The following is a 27,369-nucleotide window of genomic DNA, read 5'->3' on the forward strand; positions in this document are numbered from 1 at the left end:
AATGGCGGGTCAAAGAAAGTTAAATCCTTCCCACTGGCTTGGATGGCGAAGTGGCAAAGTGACTCTCACTTCTTCAGCTTCCTCAGAATCACAAAAGGTGTGTCTAACACAGATGCCCTGCATGCTGCTGTAAGGTGTCTGCTGGTTGTCATCCTGGAAGAATCCATAAGGAAAAGCAGGAAACTGCTGTCTGTGCTACAGGCCCTTGGATAGAGAGAGCTCTGACACGGCCGCACTCCCTGTGGGCAGGGAGCAGGCTCCATGACTTTCCACAGAGTACATCATGTACCAGCGGATACAGCAAAACTATACCCAGCCTTCCTTGCCATTCCTTGAAATGGAATTTCCTCCAAAATTTGTCCTAAACCAGGACACCCCAGAATTTAGGAGAGCATCTGTACCTGTCCATCTCCAGCATCATAGAACTCTTGATGAATTCTCAACTATGTGGGCTACTACTTCATGTTTTTTCTCTTTTCCATTGGCCTATTGCAAACGGAGGAAGAAACAGACACATGCAGGCAATCCCAAGTTTGTGGTCAGGAGTAATTTGGTATGGGTTTTAATATGGTGTGGAGGAGAGGACAGGAAGACAATCTTTTGCTGGTTTCTTGTGTTTTAAGCTGAGAAATCAGAACACTAATCCTAGGAGTCTCTGAACCCGTTTTCTCTCACAGCAGCCCCAGCATATCCCAGAGATATGTGGCAGATTCTGTCTGCATTCTGCTCTGTACTGATTCGTGGCAAGACTTAAGAAATTTCTGCTTTTGGTTCTTGGTTTAAGTGTGGTATTTATGGTTGGGTTTCCTTGTAAAAAGAGCTATGCCTTTAAAGGTTATTTTGGGGACTTTTTTTTCCCTGAAGTAGACATATTACAAGAGTATCTTGGACAGTTTCTTTTTCAAACTTGGTTGATTGTAAAGCAAATGATGAGTTTGAATGCAAGTGATACTTTTCAGTTTGCATCTGAATTGAGTTATATGAATTCATATTCATATAACTGTGCTACCTCAGTCAAATACAGGTCCCTTCCTTGACCTATCTTCTTTTTTAAAGGAATAAGATAAAAATTCCCAAGTATGTTGGCAATGGAGAGAGATGGGGAGACTGACTTGGTGATCAGAATCCAATTTTATTGTGGGATACAAGTGCTTATATACTATTTCAGGGAGACTAGTAATGTGTACTACAATGATTAGGTGAAAATCACATACACAAACTAACGCATATAACAGCATCTCTTACTTGCAGAGTTAATGGGATTTTCTTTTAATGGTAAACCCATTTGATTTATTCTTCTTGCAATACAAGTCTAATTTTCAAAGTTCCATTTGCTTTTGCCAAGGCATCCTGTTATCAAATCTCTTATGTTAACCAGGTCCAAAATCCATCATCTGTCTTGTGTCCCCCAACATTCCAACACAAGTAAAGTAAAATAAGAAAGAGAGCAATGTCTTTCTCACAATGTTTGCCCAGAGTTCAGGTCCACTTGAGATATTACTTAATCTCTAAACCAGAATATTTGTTCACAAGTAGACAGGTGGAATTTCCTGTTATTTGTCATTTTTTGTTAGTAATTCATGGTATTTATAGGTTGCACAGAATACCACATCAGCATCATCCCTAGGGTCCTGTTTTATAAGTTCACTAAAATTAAGCTTGGAGAGTTTTCCAGCCAAAACCCAGAGTTGAAACCAGGGTTCCTTGAAGGAACACAATAAAATAAATAAATAGGGAAGGATTCAATAAATAGGGAAGGATAAACTTTCATCTTCAACTTACATTTCTAATCTGTGGAATATTTTTTTTAATTTTCTCTCCTCAGATTTCCCTCCTCCTTCCCTTCTCCTTAGCCCCACACATCTTTGTGAGCCCTGGTTTGAAGTCATCCATATAAACTACAGACCACAGTTGCCCTTCCAGATGCACTGTGCCTGTGGTTCAGATTTTGTGGTGGTGGAAGAAAGAGGAAAACAAACCAAAACCCACCAGTGTTGGAAAGCAGTTTTCCTGCTTACTTTCTTTGGGATTGCCTAACACCCTCAATAAACAAAACAAGGGAATGCTGTCCTTTGCATTCAAAGTATGTTGGGAGCTCCATGCTAAGTGCTGAGGGAAAATAATGAAATAACAAATGTTCTTGGAAACAGATATTAATTCATCTTTACTTATTGAACTACCTGCCCTTGTGCATGGAAGAGGGGATGTGAAAGTTGCACTGTTAGCCGGGTGACCAGCAGACCTATTTCTGGCAGAGGTATTTAGGCCAGAGACACCTAGAACAGAGACCATGAAGGGCTGTTGCTTAAGGTGAATTCTTGTCAGTGGTGCTAGTGACAACCCTATTCTCCTCTAGTTTGTAACTCTTTACCTAGCAGATAGAGAGCAGACTTTATGACCACCCCAGGAATGGGATCAATATATAGCTCATTGTAGCTGCTTGCACAGTTCTGAGGCAATATCTGTTTACCTCTTTTTGTTTTAATGATTTAGTGAATCAGAGACAGATGGTTGATGTAGTGACAGAGATGTGAAGTAGGAAGAATGGTTGAGGTCATTAGAGGCTGATAGGTTGCTAGACAGGTTGGCTGTATGAGGCACAGTAGGAATTTTAGCAATATCTTCTAAGTCTTTAGCATCTCTAAGTCCTTAGTCTTCTCTCTTGCTTGCAAGGAGGCTGGACCCACTCATGTGTTATATGCTGTAAAAATGATATGTGGCAGGCTGCAAAACTGGTATGTCTGGTGCTGAGCAGAGAATGAGCTCAAATGTAATAATTAGCAAAAAATAAATTGGTAACAATATATACTAAAGCAGATCTGAGTCACATTTTAAATCATTAGAGACCACTGTGTTGGGAAATTTAATTTTCAGGCTTACGTTTTGAAGGTCACTTGTAGACTAAGCATCCTAAGTGGCTATAGGATGTGAAACCACTGTTACTTGTTGGCTTGCTGGTTTTGTTTTCTGATTTGCCGTGATTTAATCCTGGTGGGTTTACTTGTTGGCTTCTTCCTGTATATTTGTCTTTTTCAACAAAATGAAAACTTTTTTGTGCAAAGAATATTATTATATAAAAGACTTTTTGTATGGGAATCTTTCTCCTATCTTTAAGTGGGAAGATTGGTTAATAAAATTTTAAAATGAAGATGGAATTTTGTATAGGTGGTGAGATGAATCATCGTATGGGAGAGAGATTACAAAATGCCATGGGATTTTGAAGCACAATTTCCAATGCAATTTGCTCTACTTCTATCTTATTATGAGAAGTTTTAACTTGTAATTTCAGTCTTCTGGCCCCAGAGCACTCCAGGCTGTGATGCGATCTGTTTCCAGAAGCAGAAGATGGTGGTAGAAGCGGTGAGTACTTTCACCAGTTCTTGAGTGATTCATGGGAGCTGTTAGCTGAGTAGTTTTTTGCCTTGGAGACAATAATTTGCATTCCTGGAACTGCTGTTTGGTGGCCACTCTGTTCTCTGAAAAGGGCTTGGTAGTGGAAGCATAGGGGGAAAATGAGGGTCTAGAGACAGGCTCCTGTAGAACAGCTGGATATAAACAAAAGTTTGTCTGTGGCTGAAGAGAACAGTGGGGAAAAGTGGGCAGGTGTAGCTGAAATCTCGTCTGCCCTACAGCACTGGAGACCTGATAGGGCAGGAGCAATTAATTTAAAAAGAGTGGGGAAACCCACCAGTACAGGACAGAAAACTCTTCAGGGTAGGATTAGTTCATAAAGTAGGATAGATTTTCTTTTGCAGTATTTCTTTTCAGATTGTGTTTTTAGAACAAAATGAAAATTTTCTGGGGTTTGAGTATTTTCTGCCTGTAAATTGTGATTTTTTGATTGCTTTTTGATTAACTTGCTGGATGTTTCTTTGCTATCTTGTGATATCTTCCCAGTAGATGGTAAGCTTTGTAGTGTGGGACTGACAATAGAAATGCACATTGTTCTTGAATTCAGTATTTCTGGGGCAGCATGTTTTCATGTGCTGAAAGGGAGGCTGACTTAAACACGGCTCAGGAAGTAGAAAATAACGGTATACCATACTCCTCTCAAAATCTGAAAGAAAAATAAGCATTCCCTCACAGAAGTCTGACATATTTATGGTACCTGGATTTGGTTGAGTTTTTAGATGTTTTGAGGTATTTTTGGAGGGTCACGCATCTTTCTTTTCTCATCTAGCCTTTTATTTACACTATTCTTTATCATGAATGTCATGTGATTCTGCCTATCCCGGTTAATCTTCCCAATGACTTTGCAGGGTCATCTGGAGCACTCTCTACACTACCTTAAAATAATCAATTACTTTCTTAGTACTATGCTGCAGTGACCATCTTAAAAAAAAGAGAAAACTCAGTAGAACACCAAGTGACAATTCAGTCTATTAGAACTAAATCCCCTGTGGTGGTTTGACAGAAAATGGGTCTTCTGGGATGCTGTGGTGAGGCCAATGGGTGCTCAGATATTAGTATTGGCACCTGGTTTGGCCACTGGGGCATTGGATCCACCTCTGAGAACACAGGGTTAAAAGCAGGGCTCCCACCTGGGAAGTTCTCTTTGGATTTCCAGCGAGGGAAGCAGGTCAGACCTCCCCTGCCCAGCTGTCCACTGCTGGGCGGGGGAGAGGAAAGCCATGCATAGGGCCCAGGAGAGGTAGGCCTGGCGCCCGAGGGTGGAAGGGTGGAAGAAGTACTGAGAGGTATTCCCCCCCGGGAGACAGGGAAGGGGGCAGTGATGTGTCCTGTGTCCGGCCGCTTGTAAGAGCTTTTAACCCTTTGTGGACAATGAAAACTTTACAGAACATTAACCCTTCCTACCCTTCCTAGAAGAGAGGTAAGAGTAGAGGATGAAGAAGGAAATGGGCAAGTGATGAAGGTCTGGGCCAGAGAGAGAGATGTTGGAGGAATGGAGAAGATGGAGTGCCATTTTTGCTGGACTCTTTTTTGTATAGCCATGGACTGTTTCCTTGTGATACAGAGACTGTATTTCAGGGGGAGGCAAGGCCTCAGAACCAGAAGGGTTCAGTGTGGGTACCCCTTGGCCCCAGGGTTGCAAAAATGTGGGGGGACAGGTGTCCCAAAGGAGAGACGGTGCCTTTTTTGGAATGAGACAAGGCATCCTTAAAAGACGACCCTAGAAGCAGCCCTGGTCTGTGTTCAGTGGTGAGACCACTGGACATGAAGGAAGAGGTCACCATTGGCACAAGAAGGACTCCTTCTCTTGATGAACAGGCTTGATTGTTTGAAGGGTGATGCTGGACCCAGAGTCGGTGATTTGGGGGAATGTATTGTATTGGAGAGATGGGGGAGAGGAGGAGGAGATGTATTTGCGAAGATTTCATTTGTGTTGTTTTTCCCCTTCTCTTGTAGTTTAGTTATTTTCTTGTAGTTTAGTTAATAAAGTCTTCTTTATTTCTAAGTGAGAGCCTGCTTTGCTTATTCCTGGTCACATCTCACAGCAGATACCAGGGCAAGAGTATTTTCATGGGGGTACTGGCATTGTGCCAGTGTCAAACCATGAAATCCTCTAAAAAAATCATGACATTTTGGGGATGGATTGGAATTCTTCTCATGAAATTACTTATGACCACAGCTAAAACACCTAGTTTAGGATCCCCTTAAGTTCTGGTGACTGCAAATTTTTGGGATTTTTAAATTTTAGGATTATTCTTGTATGCTACGACTGAATTTCACTGCTATCCAGGATTCTGGGTCAATATGGACTCTCTTCACTAGAGGAAAATTACTTTGTTCTGGACTCCTCTGCTTCTGAATAGCTTAGAACTCACAGCTCTACTTTCTTAATGAATTTGTCTTAGTTCATGATAATAAAGTAAAGGTTATACATTCCAAGCAAGGCTTTATATTTTTCCCAGCTATGAAAAGAACTTGTTTGATAAGAACCTGAATTACAGAAGGAAGGACGTAAAAGTTAGATTCTTGCTTTGGCTTCGAGGTCTCTGTTTATAACTTCACAGGCTATTGTGATTTTTATTGTTAGTAATATAGATACTATTTCATGTAAATAAATGTTTATTTTTATTTATAGTGCACCCTGGATTGTCAGCTAGAAGAAGATATGCTGAAATTAAAAAATAAATTAGATAGGAGTAAGACACCATGATCCTCACATAGCAGTATTCATGTTAGAGCCATTAATATCAAACTATGATTAAGGAATCAAATTAAGTCCATGCTGGCAATGGAAGAGAGTATGCTTATATTGGTAAGTAGGACTGCACCTATTAATTGTGTACTGCCAAACTTCAGGATTTATCCTATATCTGCTTCTGAACTATATACATGCACCAGCACTATCTATATTTTACTGGCTGTGAACCTGGCCTGTTTATCTATGGAAACAATGGAAAATTCTTGTTGTTTTTGTAGCAAAAATGCTTTTTTAAGAATACAATGAAGAATGCCTGTAATTTTTGCAGATTTTGTTGTACTCTTCAAGGAATATTTTTCTATTATTGCTACTGGAAAAAGTAGATTATTAGACTAGAGATGTCTGAATTGCTTCAAAAACACAAATTCATTTGTTACCTTATATGTTTGTTACAACTGTTTGGGTTTTGCTCTTTCTTGGAAAAAAAATTTCAGATGAAGGCTGGTAAATAATAGGAAGAATGCTGATGGGATATTTGTGAACTGCTCTGTCTAGAAAGTTTTGAATTTACTTTGTTACCTCATAATAATATGAAAATCTTTCAAGTACCAAAAAGGCTAAGAAAGGAATTCTGCAGTGATTTTAGACTTGGTATTTTTTTTAAAGTAATTTTTTAATATTGTACCTTGAAAACTCCTCTGCACTACAGAAGAATATATTTTCATGTGTGAATAAATAGTATGCCGTACAAAAGGAAAAAAATCTGGAGAGCAACATTTGGTCCATAAAAGATAAACAAGTGAGTGGGTTTTGTAAACCTTTTCAGAAGAGAACTGGTTTTCTTCTCCAACCTAAATACAATGACAAGAAAATATAGTCCAAATAGGTTCTACAGCCAAGCCTAGCACTGCAGGAGAATAAAGGCAGAGGACAAATACATGTGTAGCAACATATACTTTCATGAACCACCACTGCACTCAGATGAATATGCATGTGTTTTATTTACATAGAGAGAAAGGGAGAGCATATAGTCTGCTAGCTAGGAGGATTTTCTTTTAAATATAGCATCATGAGATGCACCTAATATTTCAGTACCTGAAATACCTTGATACCTTACTTGATACCTTAGTCCCTGGAACCGTCTCTTACACCAAGCCTGCACTCTAAGGAGGTAATGTAGTTTCAGGACTGGGTGTGAGAGGGGAGGTGAAAAGACCTTCTTTCTGTTCCTCACTCTGTCACTGAGCTGTTTGGTGAACTTGGAGCAATTGTTTAATTTCCTTGTGCTTGTGAGAAACTTAGTTGAAAATCTTGTATGTTGGAGGTGTGTAATCCCTACTTAATATTTATGCATGCAAATTTCCTCACAGCTGCCATCTCCTTGTATGTGCAGCACCTAAAGAATTGTATGCAGTAAACTGGGTTTGGGTATGTTTAATGCTGACACTCTGAATTTGTGTAAGTCTTAGCAAGGATTTTTAGCTGGAACTGCTGTTATGAAATAAATGAGTCCTATTACTTCTATTTAATAGCATGTACAAAACAGTTTAGGGAGAACAGTTAAAAATGTAGCAATCTGAAATTAGAGCAGGATTTAAACTCGTTTGCTCAGAAACTTGTGCTCTAGATTTAGCTTTGATGCCAACAGTCAGGCAGCTCTCTTGAAAGTGCAAGAGGATCCCAAGGATCCCTGTGAGCCAGGAATTTGGTTTGGACTCTCTTACGATTCTTTTGAATCAGGCTGATCAGAAGAAAACACCATGTGCAGAACAAATGACCCTCTTTCCCCAGCCACCCCATCCATACCTGTTGTCTCAGCTGACATGTGACCAGACGTGAACCCATGGAGACTGTGATCTTTGGAGAGATAAAAATACGCATAATGCTATAGGGAGAGGAAGCAGGTCAGATGTTTTAAATTCAAACATTGCTGTTACTTCACTGGTTTTGAAATCTTAACCTAATGTAAGAAAAATAAATTGTTGTAGAACTGAGGCAAAAGAAGGGATTTACAGCCCAATGTGAATCAAGTGCAAACCACAAGGAACTTCAGCACAAAACCTGCCAAAGAGATCTGTTTCCAAGGCATGGGGGATTTATTTCCTTTAATGCATTTCCTATGCCCATTTGACTTGACAGAAAATCAAATGAAAATCACATGTAGTAGTAACAGCTCAAGAAGTAAATCATTGAAGAAAATATAGGAGAAAATTATTACTTTCACAAGATTTATGCATTTTCTCCATTCCCATTCTGCCTCCCAACTATGCACACTCTTCAATCTGCTTAGATGATTAAAACTAAAAGAAGACAGACAATTGCAACACCTGCTAAATCCAGGGGAAAAAAATGGGTAGAATGCAAAAAAAACCCCAAACAAAAACAAACAAACAAAAAACAACAACCCCAAAACAAAAACAAAAAAAAACCCCAAACAAAACAACAAAAAAACCCCACTAAAATCCCAAGTCACCATGAATGGCAACCCAAATAAAAAGCCAACACTTGTGCCTCTGGAAATGAGGCAGGTTTTATGAGATTTTCCCCTTCCTTAAACAAAACAAATACATAAGTATTTTAACAAGCCTTCTTAACAAGGAAGATGGTGGTTGTAATAATATCCCCCCTTCACCCAGTGCAGAGGATCTATTCTGTTTCCTTTCACATACGCGACAAAGCTCAGCTATTTCCACTGTGGGAGTCTGTGTCTCTCTATTACTGGCTTCTACTCTTTCAGTCCCAAGTGTTTTTTTTTTTTTTATTTTTAAAGCTTCAGGATCCCAAACTTATTGGGAGAGGAAATAGATCAAAAAAGGAACCCACAAACAAGGTTAAAAGCACAAATAAAGATAAAGAGAGAAATGGAAAGGGGAGGAGAAAAAATGGGGGGGTGATCAGTCCAATTTTCTTTGGAGAGGCATCTCATTGTTGGGGTTGTCTGGCAGTGTTCCAGGGCTTCAATTGAAAGTGAATTTCTTTTATTGAATTCCATCCAGAGATATCATAACCTCAAAGGGCTACTATTACCTACAGGGTTTCAGATGAAACCATCTGAGCATGACTTTCTAAATGCAAGAAGTCACAATTGTTGTTTGACAGCATGGGACCTGCCAAAGACCCTCTTTCCAGACAATTGTTTACATAATCCTTCCACCCACCCTGTTGAGGTGAAAACTTCCACTGCAGGCCTTTTTAGCTCAGCAGGTGCAGAGCAAAATAAAAAAAAGAAAAAAAGAAAAAAAGGTCAAAAAGACATGGTGAACTCCACAAAGCCATCCCACGCCTTGACAAGCAATATTTAAACATAGGGTTTTTGAATGTGCATTGGAAGGCAGTGGAAGAAATCTAGGTTCAATTAATCAGGTTACTCCTCTTGTAGTAATAATCATAATAGAATGACAAGTCTTGCATTTGCAGGGTGACCCGTGGCAGGAAGGAATGATGAATATGACTCCATATTCTTAGAAGGCTAATTTATTATTTTATGATACTATATTAGAATAAAGAATACTACACTAAACTGTACTAAAGAATACACAAAGGATACTTACAGAAAGCTAGAAACATAATAATGAAAACTCATGACTCCTTCCAGAGTCCCAACACAGCTTGCCTGTGATTGGTCATGAAGTCAAAACAATTCACATGAAACCAATCACCTGTTGGATAAACAATCTCCAACACATTCCACATGTGAGCACAACACAGGAGAAGCAATGAGAAGATAATATTGTTTTCCTTTTTCTCTGAGGCTTCTTAGCTTCCCAGGAGAAGAATCCTGGGTGAAGGGATTTTTCCAGAAAATATGACAGTGACAGGCAAGTAAAAGACCAAGTTGTTTGAAAAGACATTAAAAAAAACGGAGCCCCAAACCTTAGCAAAACCAGCATACAGAAGGTGACTGGGAAGCTGATGAGACACACCATGCACTCTCAGCTTTTCTCTGACAATGTAAGAATGAAACGCAATCACTGCTGGTGGGAATTGCTGTCATGTACCCTCACCCTTCACTGGGTGAGGTGATGGGGCTGAGAAAACTTGAAGATGTGAAGATGAGTGGCATCCTTCCTTCAGCTTCTGGAGGGCAACATGTCAGCAATCTTAATAGAGACATCCGAAGTTATTTGCTAGTTTGAAAATTATGGCTGGTCTCCATAGGTATTATGATAGTGTATGAATGCACATTTTCAACAGATTTTGGGTTTTTGGCTGCTGATAGACTAACAATGTGTAGAGCCCAAAGTGGAGTTGTAATGCTACTCCTACACTTGCCAGGAGGTTTTGATGTAAGAGGAATCAATGTATGGGATGTATAGTGCATGTCTTTTACTGAGGACAAAAGAAAGTAGCAAAAGATTACTGGTTGTGTTTTGATACAAGCTCCACTTACAGAGTGTCTGTCAAGATGGCAGAAAAGTGTACAGTGAAAAGGGGAGGAAGTCTTAAAGCATGCATTAGGAAGGCTGCATGAAACACTTGGGGGAGGCAAATGGAAATAAATTTGACAAAGGTCTGGTAAGAAGAAAATTACATAAAAGTGGCATGTGGGAGAAAGGGATGGAAAGCCCAAATGAGGTAAGTTTTCCTTGTGTCAGTCACAACACAGCAGGGTTCTAGGCATGGGGGGCAGCTCTGGTTGACAGGGATGCGGCAGTGGACAAGCTAGTTCAGAAATCTTTTGGGAGCAGTTTGAAACTGGTGACCAAAAGACAAGCTGCACTTTGACTGCACTATGTGGGTGAGAAGATAAACGTCTTATGATTCACTGCTCAGCAACATCCCTGGTGGAGCTAAAAACACCTTTAAAAATTCCCTTCAGTGTCAAGCCTTTTTTGGGGGAAAAAAGGAAAAAAAGAGTAAATGAAACATTTTTCTTCATTTGTCTTCAAGCAGGAGAGACAAGATGTAGGTGTGACAGTGATCCATTTGAATTCCTCAATACGCCCACAAGTACTTACTTGTAAGTTTTGTGTAACAGAGGGTGAGATCAAGATGAGATGTTTGATAAACTGTTGATGAACAGTTCATGGAGCAAAGTGTTTCAGACCACATTTAGGACAGACTGGTGAGTGTCAGATGAGTGTAGATATGTGGTGGAATAATGAATGTTTTGTGGAAAACAGCATTAAGTCTTAGAACATGATAACTTCCCTAAGTCCCCAAAAGCCAAAATCGATTTTTTTTACATACAAGGCAGAAAACAAAACTGAGGAGTAACTTTACTAGACGGGAAATATGTGAAGGAAAAGATGGTGCAAAGGAGAGCATGGGTACATTTACCTGTCTGCAGGGAATCTTAATTTGTAGAACTACTGCATGTTGAAAGGTGTTGTTGATATAAAACTTTCAACTCCACTCCTTGAAACTTTTTAAGTGAAAGAAATTATGCTGGCAAACCAGAAAGGCTGAAGAAAATGGAAGATAAAAAGACAGGAATGCTCTGGTTATTTGCCACATTAAAAAGATATATTTGTAAAAGAACTTATGAAGTTTGGGAAATGCAATGAGACAATGGTATAAGGTCAGAAAAAAACTTAAGGGAAGTTATAAAAATTATTTACTTTGAGCTTCTGTTGGCAGTGTCTCCTCAGTATCATATTCTCTATCTAGACCCAGCTAATTCATCAGACTGCTTAGAACTGGCCATTTGCTCCAGATCATTCAGATGCATCAAAAAGAGAACAGGGAAGAATGCTATGCAGGGAAAATACACTCTTAAGGAGTTACAGATTACTGATGGTAAAATGCCCCCATATTTTAGGACTCTATTTGGAAACTTTGGAACATAGCCTTCTCTAAGACCATTTCAGACAAAAACTGATGTCTGCTGTCTGTAAGCACAGCAATGCAAAGACTGTGACAGTGTACAGAACTGCATAGTGAGAGGTTTCTTGGGAGAAAAAAGCTGTAAGCTTGTATTTCTTAATGCTGAGTAGGATTTTGAATTCTAAGTGGAGAAACATATTGATGAGCACTCACAGCGCTGTGGTAAACTGCAAAATCCAGTTCTATTGGAAGTTAGTCAATATGCAAGATATGACAGCATATGGAACAGATGCTGGAGTTCTGCTGCAAGAAGAATACTAATTCTGGATATGTGCCTGATCCAGATGTCCTTTCATAAAAACATGAGTTGCAGTTATCATCTTGGAAGCCATAGTAAATCCATAAATATAATAACAATCAGCAAGAGCAGAAAACATATTAGTGACAAATTTGCAAGGCATTTGTTGCTCTCTAATTCCGTACTTAAGTGGGCATAATATTGTTGGTTGTGCCTTTAGTTCTGTCAGGAGAGGACTTTAGCATTTGCTAATCTTTTCTAATTAATGAAAACAATAATATCTCGATTGCAGTGAACTGTATGAGCTGGGTAATGAAAGTGTTAGAAATCCAAGAGAGTGAGCTTGTGTAAAGGAGAGCTACTGAGTAGCTCTACCTGTCTCTCAGTGGGGAAAACCATTATTTTTCTGTGGTAATCTGGAATATGAAGATCAGTGGTTTTATTTTTTGTGAAGCATCTCCTCATCAACAATAGGAAAAGATGTTATGGGAGAGAATGAGTCAACTGATTTCACTGAGTGGTGCAGGTTTACTGCTGCGGGCTGGGACCCTACAGGTGTTAGTCCCACCGAGGTTCTGTCTTGTATTCATACAATAAGAACTGTTGGAACTTACAAAGACACTATTAATTTGTGATATACTTCCTCCCCTAATACATTATGTCAGGCTGTAATAATGAAACGTGAACACATGTGTTCTGTCAGTGGAAAACTGGAATGTCATGAGGCACTGCAGTAGTTCATGAACTTAAATAAGTATATGTCCCTTGGAACAGGATAGTTTTGGTTTTATTCTCCTAAAAGGAAGAAATGAATTTTTTTAATGGAAAATTTTTTAAATGGAAAAGGTTTTTGTGAAACTACTTGTTTCACTTGAAGACCTTTCTCACTTAGAAAATTCCAACCCATGAGAGCAATTATGATTAAATCTTGCCCTCACTGTTATTGAAACTAGCGGTGTTTGTTGTGATTTTATTACATGACACAAAATAACATCTGTAGCATTTCAGCAGGTGCTTGCTGTAGATCTAGCTCAGCTATACTCAAGTTCAGGGGCTCTCTGCAGGAAGTGTTTCAAAATAGGAATGAAGAAAAAATCACAGGTCACTAACTCGAAATAACATGCATGCTTATTTCTTGTCTGGCAGTGCTGACAGGGCAGTTGAGTGTGGAGCTTCCTGATGGTTGAGTCATGGCTAAATGTGTGTAATTGTTCCTGGTTGCAGCAGTGCATTTGTGTAATTTCTCTCCTTCAGATTTTATAAACCAATTTATTTCCAGAGGGTAGAACAAAATTCCTAATTTCAGAAGCTGTAAAATTAAGAAAGAACGCACTGATTTGTGGATATTCTTACAAATCTTTCATCAGTATGCCTGCATATTTCTTGATACCTTTCTATGCAATAATTTTAGGAAGACTGTGCACAGAAACATTCTTCTGTATCTCAGGATAAAATATTTCAGTGTTACTGAATTGAGAACAGCAGAAATTTTTTCCACTGTGTTGATTCTGTACAGAATAACTCCTGTTTAGTAAACTATTTCACAGCACAAAAGGAAATACATATGGGGGATTCTGACATTTCTGTGTGAATCTATCTGGGTACTTTAGTTTCTGAGCAAATAGTTAGACATGCAGTAGTGGAAATCCAAGTTGAAAATTATGTTTTTGCTTATACAAGAATCTCTTATCTGCTGGACTGCAGGGATTTACTCACCCTTGGGAATTATCACAGCAGGTGTCAGCTTTCAAAAGTGAAAGAGGACTGGAGGACTGAAAAACTGGCATTTAATATTTTTTTTGTTGGAATTAGGTTGAGCTGATGTATTTTGATCTATGTCAGAGGCTTTTTGCTATAAATGGTTCAGTTACAGAAAAATGTAAAGGAGAGAGGTAAATCTCATGGCTGGTGTGCTGGTACGCTCTTTTATGGTAGAGATAGCCTGGTCCTGTCTTAGCAAAATGACAAATTGGTTTCATTAATTCCTTTTCATCACCACTGAGCTTCAAATCATCAGGGAAATGTGATTTGGTTTCAATTTTGTTTTCAAAAAATAGACAGCAGCACATCTCTATACCTGCCAACAAAAAGAGTGTGTGATAGTGCAGTGACAAAAGATGTCTGAAAATGTTGCATTAATTCTTCTTGTCTAGTGGAAATATGTACTGAGGCAATCTTCAGGTAAAACAATCCAGTAGGAAGGGTTGTCCTTAGGATGAAAAGGGCACTTCTAAACCCTGGCCTGCACAAGCCATCAAATAGAGCCAGGAGACACAGCTTCGCACTGAGTAACACATGTTGAGACCCGAGAAAACAGGACTCATGGAGTTTCACGGCAGCAGGTTACTCAGCTCATTTGATCATAATTCAAACCATTTGTGTGACTAATGACGCTCTCAGATGTTTGGCAGAATAGACTAATCAGATGTTTAACAGCAGTACAGCTTCTCTGGGGCTGACAGGGATTCTGCTTCTGACAAAGATGCAGCTCCTCTCTCTGTGCATTTTCCTTAACTGTGTAGTTCAGTAGCCTTTCAGCAGACCTATCTCTAAAACGAGTAGTTCAACAGGAAGAAAGAACATGCTTGGGGAAAGGCACTCTTGATCAGTTGCTGCACATCTGGTTTAAAGTCTTAAGGGTGAGACTATGTACCAAGTCAGCCTGTGTCCTGCCAAATCTGAAATGGCTGTGAATCAAATAGTTTCATAGATGAATGCCCTGTGGTTTGTAGGTGTCTCCTGAGAGATGAAGGATGAACAAAATGATATAGGCATAGCAGTTGGGTTTTAGTTTTTTTGTTTGTTTGTTTGTTTGGTTTTTTTTAACATTTCAATCGCTCTTCTTTTTTGTTTTTCTTTTTTCTTTCTCATTTTTTTCCCCTTAAGGGAGGACTGATGAGACCTACTGGTCCCTAATACCATGGTATTTTAGCCTAGATCCTCTGCTGTAATTAAAAGGTGCAGCTCCATGGTAATGCTGTAGTTAAAAGGTGCAGCTGCAATAGTTGAATGTAGTTGTCTGATGCATTTATAAATCAGATTTCTTCCTTGTATTCAGAGAAGAGCTAAGCCAAGTCATATTGACTGACTTGATTCCAAGTCAGAACTACAATTTAATAGGAGAATTGCAATAAAGGCAATAGTACAGAAACACTGGCTTAAACTGGAAGAGTCAGAATACGACCTGACACCCTGTTTGCTGGTCAGGGTGATGGTAGAAGTCCGATTAAAATGTGTTTGCAGTCCCATTGGAGTGATGGATGTGGTTCTGTCAAAGCGGAGATCCTGTAGAAATGTCTTTCTCTGAAGGTCCAATGGTGGTTATCGAGAGCTCTTGTACTCTGGGAATCCAGTGGCAGGTGCTGCCTGTGCTCTTCTGAGCCTCAGATTTTATCCATGTAGGAATGTTTGGTTCTTCCCCCTGGGCAGAGCATCTAACAATGCAATGATGTAGTTCTGTGAGTCACTTGGGGAGACCTTGGTGGTCCCTTAGCTAAGATAGCCCCATGGAGGGAGTTATCAGAGCTGCCTCACGGAGAAGATAAAGAGCACTGCCCCACTTATCTTAACAGCTTTCCTGGACAGTAATACATACTTTTGGTTACATCTTACATTGTAACATGAGACAGTCTCTAAATGCAAAGATCCACCACTTGCTACAAAGGGCTCAATCCTGTTGATAAACTACTGAGCATGTTGAGAGGGGTTCAGGAAATTGGCCATTATCGAAAAGTTTGCATTTTGTTTTTTAACATCCATGTTGTAGGGCTCTGAAAACAGTATTTACAGTAAAGTGGCTGATACCACCTTGTTCAACATCTTCAAAACCATAATATTAATGCTGTGCAGGTACACACATTGTCAAAATGTATTACTTTGTCTCTGAAACAGAAATCACAGGTACAGTTAATGATGACTTTGGATGAGTGCAGAAGTGCTTTAAAGACAAAGAAATGGGTTAGCCCGATGACTAATTTGCCAAGGAAGCAATTTTTTTTGTCCATTTATGGGATGGGTTTTCTTATTTTCAAGTTTTAAAGATTCCTTTAAGTTTCAGTGCAATGTGTTTTGATAGAAAAAGAGGAGTGTGTTTCCAATAGAATTAGTATCCCTAAAGGTTTCTTTTTGCCTGCTGTTTCTGCTGAAAACAGTGGCTAGGATTATTTATTCATCCTTTTGTTTGGTTCCTGATACCCTTTCCAAGGAATAGCTGGCTGCAGAACCTGGATATAGTTTGCATACTAATAATTTCTGTAATTGATCTTTTCAGTGTTCTTCAGCCACTGTGGAAGGTTGTCAGCTGCTTCTTTGAAGTTAAATAATGATCATACAAGCAGGGAATCTGCAGTAGGAGACAGGATATCCCTGATGCTGTAGCAGAGCAGCTTCCACATGCTGGCATTCTCCTGTTACCTTATGTGGTGATACTCAAGTGAGCTTGGAGTTAGAAAGCTTTGGTTCCTGTGTATATCTTGGAGGTCAGGGCAGTGCAAAGATATTTCCCCAAATGGAGGAAAAACCAAAAAGGCAAACACAGCGCTCTTTACTCCTTTGTGTCAAAAGCTGGCATATTAGCCAGGCAACTACCTGGCATTCCTCTATATTATTTGCAGGGTTATAAAGTCTAAAATAGGCTTTAAAATCCTTTCTCACTTGAACATTCACAGACATATTAATGTAACTGAAAACTGCATACAGGAGAGGCTGGACTGGCATCTTCTGTTGACCTGGCTGGGGTTTTGGATTAGCTCTTAGAGTCAGCCTGTACAGTCACACACTCATTGTATAGGATGAGTCTTTTCCTCCTTGTTTTCTTTCCTCTCACTCTGCCTGTAGGTTTCTAATAAAACCCTCACATGCCAGCTTTTGAATAGATCAGGCTGTCTTTATTTCGTCTTTATTTTCCCTTTTTATCTCTGTTGCTCTGCTCTTGTCTGTGAGTACTACAGCAGAGCTCTTTGCTCTGCTCTAGTCACCCTTAACCCATAAAATAAACTACTTCTAAAAGGGCAGGGAAGAAACGATAATAGATGGTCTAATAAAAGATACTGTCTCTCTCCACAAGCCTTCTCTCACTTCAAAACAATACAGCAGTGTGATAAAATAAACTGCTGTTGCCATATGTTTTACTGAAAATCCCCTCCCCCTTTCCCAAGTGGAGACACAGTCACAGTTGTGTTGAATTTGGTACAGCTGAAGGCTGACCTTTAGAGCTCTTAGTTTGGAAAATGATTCTGGGGTGTTACTACAAGTATTCTTTACTGGCAGCCAAGATAATTTCAGTGAGAAAGGAGTAAAAAAATTATATACATATATATATATATATATATATATATACACACACACACAGATACATAAGATACATATATATACATGTATATGTACATATACATACACCCTGTTATTTTACTCATGTCATCAACAGAACATTGTTGTGGTCTTGCTCATTTTTCCCTTATTCTTCTGGAATGGGTCTTACTGAAGCAACAGGTTTGGGCAGGGCATTCAAGAGGAAAAAGGGTTGTGTGGTTCCCTTGTCACTCTTGCTGTTAAGCTGAAGTTTTGTTTGCATCTGGTTCAAACTTAATGTGCCTTCATGTGAAAGTAGCACTTCTATGGCACATGATTTGGTTGTAGAGCCAGCATTGCATAGCATGTTGGGTTTTTTCTTCCTTTTTTACTCCTCTCTTTCTAAGAATATACTTAAGGCTGGGAAAACAGTGTTTTGTTAGGTTTTTTAAACATTTATTCTTAGTTGTGTATTCGTAGCAGGTAAGAAATCTGTTTATCAATCACAGCAGGAGCAGGGCTTACAATTTTAATATCTGTTAGCAGCCATGGTACACTCTCTGCATTTGTCAGTCAGTGTTTATCTAGACTTGCTAACATGTACTGAATTCCCGGTTTCTACTGTTTTTCAGTTCTGATGCATGAAATAACAGATGATTAAAAGTATATTTTCAGAGTCAGTGCTTTCTAAATCAATAAGCTACCTGGGAACATTGGTTACTTTTAATCATAGTTCATCCTGATGTGTCTTGGGCTACCACTGAGGGTCAGTGAAAACATCTGTAAGCTCTCCAGGCTATAATACTCTACTCTAGAGTTTCACAATGTGCTCCTGTACTGATGTGACTAGCAGGGGTATCTTTGTGTTGATACCAGCCTAGAAGCTTCATACTTGTAATCCCAGAGGAAGGATTTAAATTTAAAAAAAAAAGTCACTCTTATTTTTATCAGTCATTCTCATGTTGCTATTTGCTTTTCACATATTCCTGGTTTTGTTAGTGACATTTGGAGCTGGGGAGCATCATCTGTAACCGTAGAGATGTCCAGTAGTGCCTTGTGAAAACTGTCCAAACTTGAATACTTTATCCCTTTTCTTCCTTCTGCAGACCTGAAAGAAAGGATTTTTTCCTTAGGAGAGAGGCTTTTTTATCAGGGCAAAATAATATCTATTCTTCAACGACAGCAGGAAGCCAACTAACTGCCTTCCTTGCCTAGTTGTATTGCCTTAAGCCTGATGATAGATTTGGAGCTGTACAAGCCTCTGACATCAATGCAATCAGTTCTTAAAAAGTCATATTGTATGAGAGTCATTATTTTCAAAAGAGAAAAATTTGTTCCCATGTAAGTAACAAACAAACTTACATGTCTTTGAATGGGCTACACCCACCTTTACAGTTGTTAGATATTTACTAAATAGTTTATCATGACCAATCTGGAATATTTTCATATCACATCCATCAAGCCTTACTTCTGAATGTAGAAGTTATGAGGTGGTTGAGAGAAAACCCACAAGTGACTAGATTTGGAACATGCATGGGCCACCAGGAGTATGATCATTTGGAGATTTCTTCCCTTTTCCTGGCATTAGCCAATTTGTTCTTTCTGCTTCCTATGTTCTTCTTATAAAGTATTTTTTATTTTCTTCCTTTTCCCTATCTGCATTGGGATATTTTTCCTCCAGCATGATGCTGCTGAGACTGGCTTCTGGAGATTCTGGGCTTTTCTGGTACTGCTCACTGAGATAAAAACTGACAGACTGGGAGCCCCCTCACGTGCTCCAGTGCTTTCAGCCTGTAGCACAGAGCAGTATATCAAACACCAGCAGGCCAACCCCTTTTTGTTGGATTAGCCAGTCAAGCATTTTGTGCTGCTGCTGAATGTCATCTTATGTAACATTTTGTTAAACAACTTCTAAAGGTCTTCACAATATGACAGATGGGATATTGAATGGATGTTTAATGGCTAAGCATTAGTTTGTTTTTGTTTCATAGTGTTTATTGTTAGTTAAGTACCGTTTAAATAAATCAAGCTTTTCTCTCTCTCTTTTCCAGCACAGACACATTCAAGAGAGGGTTTTATTCTTCTTGTGATGGCTGTGTGTTTCATTCTGTCAGGCAGACATGATATATGGTGGTCTCATTTCCAGTTAGTCTCTGCCTCGCAGGATATGAACCCAAAGTCTAGGTCATGCCCCTAAAGGTTAAAGTGTGCCTTGAGGATTCTGTCTAGCAGATACTAGAGATTCTAAGAAGATAATCTATGGCATAGTAAAATTTGGAATAAATTTTTTTTAGGTAACCTTCTTTCAAGTTACAACCTTTATTGCCATTTGTCCTGTCTCTGAATTTAATTTCTGTAACCCTTAACCCTCAAGCCTGACTGTTGTTACAGTTGAGTCCCTGTGAAGGCAGCAGGCTGGGGGAACCCTATTCCTTCCAAAGGTGAGAAATCCAAATAATGCATATGCATGCAGGCAGTCCCTTTGGCACAGGTGGAAAAACTTCCTTTTAGCAAGAAGCAGTCAGCTGCCTGAAATCTCCATGTGCCATGCTGGGTAGACCTGACGAGTCAGGACTAAGATTATCTCCAAAGCAGGTATGTGGACAGGCAGTGGTGGCTGGCAGGCAGAGCATGCTGTATCTGTAGCTGATCTAGAGACTTTTTCCAGATATGGTCACTGATTTCTGCTACTGAGGTATTAGAGGTGCCTTTTGCTTTTGGTAACACTGAACTGCTTGATTTAAAAACTGTGTATGTTATATTTCAGGAAGTTGCTGAAAGTGTTCTCTTACATTCTACAGGCAAGTCAGAGATGGAATTTCTTGGCAGTGTGACAATTTTGCTTTATCAAGACTGAAGGATTACTGTTGGGATGGCATGAAACAGGAAATAAAATATTTGGAAAGTCAAAAAGAAGCCTTCTCCTCCCTGCTGCATGTGGGAGGTTGGAAAGAGGAGTGTCATTCCCCATCCCTGAGTGTTCCAGGTCAGGTTGGATGGACCCAATAGCAAATTGATCTAGTGAAAGGTATCCCTGCCCATGGTGGGAGGGTTGAAACAAGAAGACCTTTAAGGTCCCTTCCAGTCTAAAACATCACATGATTCTTTGATAAGTAACTGCTATCCCTGCAGCATCTTCTGTAGCTGAGTCCAGCTGGGCTTGAGTTTATGGGCTGCAGACCTATGGCTATTTTGCAGCTTGCAGAAGTCTGATGTAGTTGAAGTTGCTGATTTTGCTTCTTCAAAGAGCCTGCACTAGTGGTAGATGTTTTCAAGACCTTGGGATGAGTCACCAAGATACAAAATGCAAGCAGTGTGCCTCCTCCTCTTTTCCTGACAGTACATGTTCACGGCTTGAGTACAGATATTGCCAGTCTGTTTCCAGAATCTTGAAAACATGACACAAGATCTGAATCTAAGAGTCAGGAATTTAGTGTGGCTATTGATTTCTTAGCTTGTTTTGGACTTCTAGGGAATACTGAGCTGATTGTAGCATTCCAAAGAATGAAAACACTTCATGTTTCCTTGAGAGAATTGTGAATTTTTGTCTCTGATCAAAATTTTGGTCTGTGGTGGTCATTAGAGGCCCAACTTTACAGGAGCAGGTAACACCTCTGATGTTTTGACCAAATTCTAGTTTCAGTAAACAAAGCGTATCTGTCTCTTGTTCCCTTTGCTGTCTCTAGTGGCATATCTATTCTTAATTTCATTCATCATTTACATATAGGAAAGGGGAGGAAATACAGGTCTGTTTCTGAGGCCGTAGCCTTAGGTGATGCCATTTGCACACAATTTTTGAGCTTCAATTCCTCATTGGGCATATGGGAGTAGATTTACTTATTTATTTTCTGAGATGGTATCTGGCTTATTAAGTGTCTACACCATTTGTAATTTAATGGTGTCTGGGTCTCACTTTAACCATTCATGCATCTTTGAGAGACAAATAGCGGTAATATATTTGCTCTTATTAATTTGCAGACTTTTTTTTTCCTTCATTGTCCCTTTTCTTTTTTTTTTTTTAATAACTCCATCCCCCAAACTTTCAAAACACTCATCTGAAATAACAAAGTGTTACAGATGAGGTCTTCTGATTATTGCCCTTTAAAGCTTTTTTCACATGGCCAGGCTTCACAAAAACCTATTTTACTCAAAGAAATTAGGTTTCTGGTTAGCAGGAGCCCTAAATAGACATGAATTACAGGAACGTCCTTTGAAATCCCACACAGTACTTGTTTCATTAAATCCCATGAAGCGACCTTAATTTAGTGGAACACTGGATAGGTTGTTCTTTTAACCTATTAGCACTTTGGCCAGTCCCATAAACCATATTCATGGATGATTCCATCAAGAAGGACAACAGTGGGATTAATATTATTTCAGGATACAGTAAATGCCACAATGATGAAGCTGTTTAAGATCTGGTGCTCACTGTGTCACACTGAATGCATTGACATTTACTCTGCCATCACTTCATTTCCAATATTCTTTCCAAATCAGCCGATGCTAATGTTTCAATGTGTGTGCAGAATACAATTCCATCAGGGCCAGGGACAAGGAGAAATGAGCTTAAAGGAAGTCCCTCTCCCCTGTTCCCTTGGCACCCTCCTGTTCTACTCCCACCCCAGCATGGCAAATGGCTTATTTGCTGTGACATTGTGTCTAGCTAGGAAAGAGGAAAGGCACAGGTGGAAGTGTGACCAAATCAGGGCTTTGTGTTGTGTGGAGTCAGCAGGAGTCAGCACACGCAGAGTCAGGTGCAGGTGTAGCTCAGTGGCCTGTTTATAGGCCTGAGAGTAACAAGGGAAGAGCCCATTTGCTCACTGTGTGGGAAAGTATGAAAATGACCTGGCTTTTTCACAGGACAAAATGCCAAACACTGCCTAACTTTGCAGTCTACACACCTGCCTTTGGAAGGGCAACAAAGGGTACCTACACCTCTGCACCACCATAACTGAACTTTGGAAGGCTTTAATATCTTTCCTTCTCAGCAGCTTTGGGGAGTCAGCACAGTGTCTTCTGCTGTTTTGCGGGCTGAGGTCTCAAAAGGGATTTCAGCTGTAATTCAGAGGAGAAAACATACTCTTCTAGAGAAATTCCAGAGGGAGCCAAACTGCTCTTGTTCAAATTGTGCAGGAGTCTCTATCGTTATGTTGCCAAAAAAGGGATCTCAAACTGCCTCGCTGATGTTTGCACAGGAAACCAATGACAGAAGCAAGGTTTGAACGCAGGTTTCCCTAACCTTAGTCTGTCCAAGAGACATTCCTTGATGTGGCTGAGAGGTAGCAGGAGGAATGAGAAGAGAGTTGTCATGGGGCATGACCAATGTGGCTGTGCTGCTATCAGCTATGCTGGCACTGAAAGTCTGCTCAGGTTCATCTGTCACATTCAGTTGCAATGCAGGGGAGAAGATTACACAGCATTAATCACTACCACTCTGGTAAACTCTCGGCAGCAGGAAAGATCTGGGTCCTCCATGAACCAAAATTCTTGAAGCTGGGAGAATTAGGTAGAGAACTAGTTATGCGCTGGTCTCACATTCATATCCTCCAGTACGATTTCTCTGTTGGTCATTGCTGGATGTGGTGGGAGTTGGTTATTTGCTCTGACTTGGTGTGGTCATTCTTGTGCTGAGAAATGAACACATAAACTACTCTTACAGCAAAGGAAAAAAGAATTATGAGCAGAAAACAAGGAGTTAAGGAGAGCTGGGGCAGCCATTGAGACTTTGGATTTATTGCATGTGCAGAAAACTATTGGTTAAGCAGGTCTGCCCAGATTTCAGTTTAGATTATTGTAACAAAGGCAAAGAGCTACTACACAGTCCATTTGGTCCAGGTTAGGCAAAAAATTATGGTAGAGTCAAGGAAATGCAATACTTGTACTTGGATAAATAGAAAATGTGCTGGATTGTGCTCTGCATGGTGGAAATGAATGTGCCTATCTGAGTAATCTTTCTTTTTACTGGTTATTTTACATGATTCAATATAGATAACTGGATACTTGACTGCCTTACTTGTATTTGACGGCACAGTGTGTTGAAAACTTCAACCTTGATTTTGGAGGATGTCCACTGGAATCCTCCATAAGAACTTGTGTCATTTTATTGTATCACCAAAAAACCTTATTATTAATATCCTGAGACTGATGCTGTTAATGCCTTTGTGCTCCATTTGGGAAAAGATGGCATATTGCATTTGGAAGGCCACATTGCATCTGGAGAACTCAAGAAAATCAGATACTACTAGCAGGAAGTGTTAAAATGATAAATTATAAACCCAGACAAACCCATTCTTCATGGAACAGAAATTAACCGTTGAAATACAGTGAGCTGCATTTGTCCTCAGTATTTTGATAATGAGTTTTATCCCCTCTTCATAAAAAAGCCACTCAGCTAACTGGAGAAAGTGAATAGATTTCAGAGTCTATGTAAACAGAAATCTATGAATTTGTCCTACATTTTACCTAATCATTTGGAGCCCATAAGTTGTCTTTCCTCTGTTACAGCTGAGCCGTAACAGGTCTTCAAGGGCTTCATTACACCTGTTTTGGAAGGGAAGCTGGTATTTGATTTGCTTCTTGTGTCATGAGTCTGGAGAAGAATTTTGGTGGAGGAGTGGTGAAGAAAAGGGCAAGTTCCTGGAGAGAAGCAGAAGATAGGTAAGGTGACACCTCTTGAACCTGTTGTCTGTGGTGTAATGATTGTGCAAGATTTTGATGTCCTTGCAGGGTACCAGCAGTTCTAAGCTATTTTTAAGCTGCAAGGTAAAACATGATTCTTCTGCCAAAACTCTGATTCTGTCCCATTTTTCAGGGATTTGGATGCTGAAAGACGACATATGTGACAGTGGTCACGGAGGTCTTAGGATGAGGAAAGAGACGAGGATTTGACTCCATATTTCAGAAGGCTTGATTTATTATTTTAAGATATATATTACATTAAAACTACACTAAAAGAATAGAAGAAAAAGTCTCATCTCAGAAGGCTAGCTAAGCTAAGAATAGAAAGGAAATGAATAACAAAGGTCTGTGGCTCAGACAGAGAGAGAGCCAGCTGTGCTGTGACTGGCCATTAATTCCAAACATCCACAGGAGACCAATCACAGACCCACCTGTTGCATTCCACAGCAGCAGATAACCATTGTTTACGTTTTGTTTCTGAGGCCTCTCAGCTTCTCAGAAGGAAAAAATTCTAAGGGAAGGATTTTACATGCAAAGATGTCTGCGACAGACATACATGCATATTTAAAAATATTTGATTTCAAAATGGAGAAATTATATTAGACTGCATGAAAAAACACTTCTCTGTGATGGTTTCATAGACCTTCTTACTGCAAGAATGTAAATGCTTCAAAACAAACACATACTTTGAAAAAAATAGACAGCTCCAATCCTCCTTGCTTTATAACAGTGGGTGAAATAATTTAGATCTAACAGACCACAGAGGCCTCAAGGTCTGACTGGAAGTCAGGTGTCTGCAGGGAAATTTTGATAAACTTGGCCCTGGCAGTGAAGTTTTCCTCTGGCTTTGGGCCCTTTACTTAGTCCCTCTGACTCAGTTTCTTCTGCAAAGCAAATCTCAGAAAACCCTCTGTGAATGCCATTAGCAAAGACAACTGTTACCCACAGTCATTTCTTTGTTTAAGTACAGGAGGCTGGTTAGACTTTTGAACTGCCACCCTTGGTTCCTTCTCACAAGTTTTTCAACTTTGATTTTTATCAATTCCTGCCTTTCCCTATTCATTAGGCACTGCAAGCTCTACTGTGTCCTTTGCTGTGTAAGGTCTTTGCCTTTACCAACACTGCTCTGCAGTGAATTTGATTCATTGTTGCATCAAAAGATCTGGCTTACTTTAATCACCTGCCATATTTTCTGTGTTATCACGTCAACTTTGAGTTATTTATTGTGAACAGTTTTCTGGAATCTCAATGATAATGTTTTGTGGAAACCTTGCGGGATTTGGCAGGAATAGGATCATCCTATGCAGGTGTCTGACATTTGTTGGTAAAACAAAAGAAGTAAATTTTTGGAGTGATGGACTGTTCATGGTTACATTTTTGTCAGCCATATGGGACATCAATTTCATATCTGTAGTGTGTAACTGCAAGTTTTCAATACCTGATTTCAATAGAACTTCTAAAATGGAAGGGACATGGGAGGAAGGGATTTGTTTAATCTTGAAATGATGGGCCCTGAAGAACAGCTTGCTTTTTTGTTTAAAAAAAGTGATATTTTACTGGTTTAAGGGAATCTTGCAAGCTTGACCATTTTATGAACACATACTATCAAGAATTCATTTAACTTCTTTTAGTTCTACATGTGTAGTGATATTTGCATTGCTTTACCATAGTATTAGATTCCTTGGTGACCTATTAATTCAAATTTGAGGTTAAGACAGCCTTTTCATACACTAAAAAATAGTAAGTTGGAAGTTTCAGGAAAATTCAGCGGGCTAAAAAGAAGTAACTTTTTTAAAGGCTAGAAGTCCCTACTTGAGTGTCAGCTTTTAATATTAGTTCCTTCCTTTAAGTGCCTCTGTCACACAGCCCTGTCAAAAGACTCTGTGGGCACTTTTATAAGGGCACTCCAACATGGAAGTGCTGAAAAATAGTTATAAATCAAAACAAAATCTTTGCTGTCTTTTCAAGAGCTTGAAAGGCAGCCAGGGACATTTCAGCAAAGCAGAATGTCACTGTATTAACACCAGAGAAATAATTGTGTTGATTGCAACAGGGAAGTCTGTGTAGGGTAGAGACCAACTCTTTTCCAACAGGGTTGATAGACACCTTGCAAAGTCAAAACACTTTCTTTCTGGGAATAAACTAATTTCTATTATTTTTTTCTGGTTTCTACTAGAGAAAATTACTTTTCCTCCTCCCTTGTTGCTAACGTAAACTTTACGTTGCACAAGATCACTGGGTTGTGACAGCTGCTCACAAAAATAGTGACCATTGTTGGTAGCTGTGCCTCTGTGTGCCTCCTTATCATAGGCTTGCTTCATGGATTGTAGGACAGTTCTGAAAAGCAGATAAGCCAAAGGAGATTGCTGAAGATGAGATCAAATTGCAGCTTGGCATTACTGTAAAGTGCAACAACTTGCCTTTGTTCCAGACAAAGGATGAGGGACATCTGCACTGCCTATTCCTTGAGACAAAAGAGAGAAGAAATGTTGCAGCTGGCAGAAATATGCTTTTGGGCAGAGAATATTCAAGCTCTTTTCCTAGAATCAGTCCTCTTGCTTGTTGAGAGCAATTGAGAGCTTACTGCTAATTTTGGGGGGGCTTATGTTCAAAGCAGGTATAATGCAGTTGTCTACAATGAAAAAGTTGAGCCTTCTGCATGTACATGACTAATGTTCTCCAATTATTTTATCACCAGTATAGATACTGCATTTTTGGTTTAGGTCTTGCCAATTTTAAACTTTGCACTGAAACTTGGTCCCAGTTATAATGAGTAGAACACTGATGCCAGTGTGGTTCTTAGCTCAAATAGGAACTGCTTCAAAGACCTCTTAGGTTCAGCTTTTTCACATTGTCCAACCAAATGTCTCCTTTTCAGAAGGTCAGCTGACCCTATCATCTCACTCCTGCTAACCAGTAGCCCAGCCGGCCGTCCTGGATCCCTTTCTTGTTTCCAACCACACTCTGTCAGTCAATCCACACAGCTCTTCTGCTGATGTCATCATGTTTAACTGCAGAGTTGCACAACAACGCTCTTTCCCTTAAAATGGGACCATTTTATTTTACAGAGAGGAAACAGGATGATTTCCAGTGTGAGACTTGCTGAGGATTAATGGGTCTGTCAAGATAATCAACGGTTTAGAAGGGCTGACACAACCACAGTGCTATGTGAACCACCTTCAGGCTTAAAACTATTACTGTTCAGTCCCAGAGAGCTGAATGAATATGA

General features: G+C 39.6%; 1 long non-coding RNA gene across 1 annotated transcript in view; it reads left to right on the forward strand.

Annotated features, from left to right (window-relative positions):
• Positions 1-3,288: 3,288 nt before the first annotated feature.
• Positions 3,289-27,369, forward strand: part of LOC134416796 (uncharacterized) — a 96,233-nt gene continuing 72,152 nt past the window's right edge. The window contains exons 1-2 of the long non-coding RNA XR_010027395.1: positions 3,289-3,360; positions 23,967-24,119. This is a non-coding gene — a long non-coding RNA (uncharacterized LOC134416796). The remainder of the gene's footprint in view (positions 3,361-23,966; positions 24,120-27,369) is intronic.

The sequence above is a fragment of the Melospiza melodia genome, chromosome 3 (assembly GCF_035770615.1).
Source record: "Melospiza melodia melodia isolate bMelMel2 chromosome 3, bMelMel2.pri, whole genome shotgun sequence".
Taxonomy (NCBI): domain Eukaryota; kingdom Metazoa; phylum Chordata; class Aves; order Passeriformes; family Passerellidae; genus Melospiza; species Melospiza melodia.